The following is a 4,309-nucleotide window of genomic DNA, read 5'->3' on the forward strand; positions in this document are numbered from 1 at the left end:
TTTTCAATTTTGTTAAAGTGTTTTAACAATCTCACAGTTGCTCTCGAAAACTCATTATTGAAGTTTAACTGTCAAACAATTATAGAATAAAGGCAAAGATTCTCTGAGACTAGTTGTGAAGGAGGACGGTTGTGTGTTCAATTTAGGAATTGATGTACACTAGCTGAAAGCCAGCCAATTCAAATAGCCTGTAAATATGCTCTACACAGATTCTGCACTCATAATGCAAAACTGTTGTGTTTCAATTGGCTGAAATGACAGCAAGCCTGGATGCTTCTTGTGTTAAATAGGTATTACTTAGATGGTCAATGTTGGTGATCTTCTTCTAATATCAGTCTTGAATATGATCCTTAAAATAGAATTAGATGGCAACAAGATGAACTAGTAGTAAGGCTGCAGCGAAAAAGCTGGCGTTTATCTTGCATGGAATCAAACAGTGTTTTTTTTTTAAATTTCCAATTTAGCAATATTCTTTGCCTCCAGTTCACTTTGAGGCACCCCATCATTCTTTCTTTGGAACCTCCGAGTTTTAACCGGAAGGAAGTCAAAAAGTTAAATGTCAGTAATCCATTGCACGGATTAACGTACTTTGGTCACATACTTATTTTGTGGAGCAGTAATTGTGTTTCAATTTGTCTTTAGACGTTTTCCGTTAAATGTATTAGTAGGTCTCAAGAAATAACATCTTTATATTAGTTTGTTTGGATAGTACACAATAGAAGAGTGTTAGAATCTCCGAAATAGATTGTATTTCAGAAATTAATGTACAAAATAAAAAAGATTAAATTGCAAATACAAATTATTAAATTTCTAAAATAGTATTATTTGAACTCAATGAGAGAAATGTCAATGCTTCAAAAGATAAAATAGTAGTAAAAGATTTAAAAAATGAATGCGTGAGTTGAAAATGCAAGCTAGAAGTGTGAGTGTACGTACACTATGTAAAAGGGAGGGGGTGGCAAATACATTCAATAAGGATAGCATACAAAAGGTTTTTAAAAGAGAAAGATTAAATAGATCATAAAAGACGCAAATATCTCACTCAACTTATAGGAGTACTTATTTTATTAAAAGTATAGTAATATTTAAATAATGAAAAAGTAACTAGAAAAATAAAACATTTCCTAAGTGTAGCCTAGGTAGGTGAAAAGATGAGTCAACAAATGAAGCTTGTTGAGATATTCAAGTACCACCAAAGAGAACTACCAAATAGAAGAAACTTCAACTCTTAATAGAGAGAAAAGACCTCCATAGTAAAGAGAGGAAGGACTAAGAAGGTTCCTTAAAGGCGAAGCCTCTCACACCCCATCAAAGCTTGTAGATGAAGATATATTTTCTTTTGTGATTAGTTAGGTCAAATATTTACAAGTTGCTTGGAAGTTGGGTAGTAATAGAGATTAAGGATTTGTCTGTTGATAAACCCCCAAATGTAATGCATGGGGGACTTTATATGTTTGGTTGCTTGATGATGGATTGGGTTCCAGGAAATTTGGATTGTCATAAATGTGATTGATGCTTATTTGAATTGGAAACCAAACTTTGAGAATGTGGTAAGACCAAATGGTCTTAATGGTAGCATTCACAGTTCCATAATACTTCCCCTCAATAGAAGATACCACAATAGCAAACTTGCTCGACCATCAATAGTATTGGAATCAAGAAAGTTGAAAGTTAAAGTGGATTTGTAATTTTGAGAATTTTCGCCCATTTTGAATATTTGTAGCTCACCTAGTCAATACCAATGTTTGGTATATGTGAGTACCCTAAATATAATGGAGAATTTACCTGGTTGCTTCACAATGTATCTTATGGGACCTTGCATAAATTTAACAATTTTGTCTATAATGTTGATGCTTAAATTAACAGTTAAATACTAACAATGGGAAATCTTATGAATGTGGGACCTTGATTCATAAAATAACTTCTAGACTAAAGAAGTTGACTCTTCCTTTTAACTTTGGATGTTGGAGGAAAAGGGAAGAGAAATCTCAAAATAAACTAAAATAATTCTCTAATACTATGGCAGTGTGCCGAAAGTTGTAATTATGTTTCAATTTTTTAGAGAAAGTACAACATAATTAATTAATGACAATAACACAATTTAGAGACTTTTGAAAGAGCACAATGCATGATGTAAAAGTAAGTACTAATTGATATAATTATTTATGAATTTACACAGGCCGAATATATCAAAGATAATAGTTTGAAACTCTTGAAACAATGAGCATAGAATGCCATAGATTCTTTATTGTTGATGGGAGAACAAAGTACATGAGGCCGCGAATGCATAAAAATACAATATTTGAATCCCTTTGTGAGAAGCACCGTTTAGGACTCGCTAGAACAAAAAATTGCTAACCCTTTTTTCCATATATTACAAGCATATTTAGAGATAGATAATTTCTAAACATGGTAATCATCTTGGGCTTTAGGTCAGATAACTGTCACCTCCGTTATTACATGGGAATCGAAAATTACATGCATCCTCTAGAATTGTTGAAAATGGCCATCACCTCCCCTTTGATTATGCGTGAACCGAAGCAGTTACAAAAGAACATTGCTTCGACCAACACTGCAATGCCTTTGTCCTGCCAGAAATTCCTTTCTCCAGTGAAGTGTTGTATTCACACGTGGTTCTTGTCTCGCGTCAGGTTCCACCTACTGACCACCCTTAAAACTATGACAAATGTCACAACTTCAAGAATTACCTTTTATATTTCCTCAAAAGTCTGTGTAGTGATAACTGTGGATAAATGAATCCAATACATAAGAAAAAGCTACAACACTACTCTTTGTTTGAACACATGCCATGGTGACAAGTAAATGTTTGGACCAACGACGCGACAAGAGAAGTTGTCAGTGATATTAGAATTGAAAAGTGACATGCGTCTTTGCTTTTTTTTATTTAGCCTTTAAGGAAGAAAAGTGTTTCCATAAGAAACATATTTACAAGGAACCTTGCTCCTCCCGAGTTTTCTTATTAGAATATATTAAATCTGAGAGGCTCTTATGCACTTGGTCATTTCTTCCACCCTTTCCTTTAGACGACTCTGCACAAACTTTCTCCTGCTTCTAAGAATCAATTAAGGCTTGAGAATTGATGAGTTCGATTTGGAGCTTAGTCCTTTGAGACTACTACGTTTGGAACATATCTTTAGTCACTTTGCCTCGCAGGTTGAACATTAGCTTGTTGATTTCCATCTCCTTTGCCTTGTTTTCCATGGTCAATTTGTGGTTTTTACCCTCGACAATTATTGTTCTTTTTCTCTGGCCTCTTGCTTGCCTTGATAAAATTAGAAGTCGCAGACTTTTGTGTTTCCTCCGTGACCTCCACCTTATCATGAGGCCCGACTTAGGATTGTTCTGAAAGATCATAAAATAAGCGTATTCGAGGCACTGCAAGGGCTCTACTTTCTTTCTTTCTTTTCTTTTGTAAACAAGCCTCACAAGCCTTCTCGTTGGTTTCAATTTGTTTGATGAAAATGTGTTGGGGACTGAATTCCGCCAATGAAGGGAAAACCTTATGACAAATCATATAGGGTGCTTATCCGCTATTGAACTAGACCAGATTCATGACTAGGAACCAATGGCCACCCTTAAATAGCACACACTAAGCTTTGACCTGCGTAGGTGGCTGTGGGCCCAGTCCTCCCACTTGCCCTTCACTCCCGTTCATTCCGTCCAACTATACCTCGATTTTAACATTGCCGTGCACCCGTTCCCGTTCATTCCGTCCAACTATACCTCGATTTTAACATTGCCGTGCACCCGTTCCTGTCCAATTAGTTGTCGTTACCGTTACCGTGCACCCGTTCTTGTCCACGCGGTTACCGTCACCGTTCTTGTCGCTGTTTAAACAGAAAACAGAGTTTTGATGCAGCGAAAACCCCAAAGCTACGTGGTCTCATTGAACAGGGCTTTGATGCAGCGAAAGCCACAAAGATATGTGGTCTCATTGAATCACAAGATATTGAAATAATGTTCCGTGGAAGGCAGAAGAACTTAAGAATACTTGATGCAAATGCAGTAGATATATCAGCAACCCAAGAGCAAACCATACCAGGAGATTTTAAGAGTAACGTGGTAGAATAAAAGAATAGTGTGTGCTCTTTACCCCAGTATTGCAGAATAAAAGAAATGTGGTAGAAGTATAATTCTGATTTCAGTTTTTATAAAACTTCAATAATAGTTAAGAAGTTTGTACTTTCAGCAGGGTGTGTTTGTAAATTAATACACTATTAATTCTTTGAATGTAGAATCTACATACGAGGGTGTGTTTGTAAATGATTTACTGAAAAGAATTTAGAAA

This window comes from Cryptomeria japonica, chromosome 10 (assembly GCF_030272615.1).
Source record: "Cryptomeria japonica chromosome 10, Sugi_1.0, whole genome shotgun sequence".
Taxonomy (NCBI): domain Eukaryota; kingdom Viridiplantae; phylum Streptophyta; class Pinopsida; order Cupressales; family Cupressaceae; genus Cryptomeria; species Cryptomeria japonica.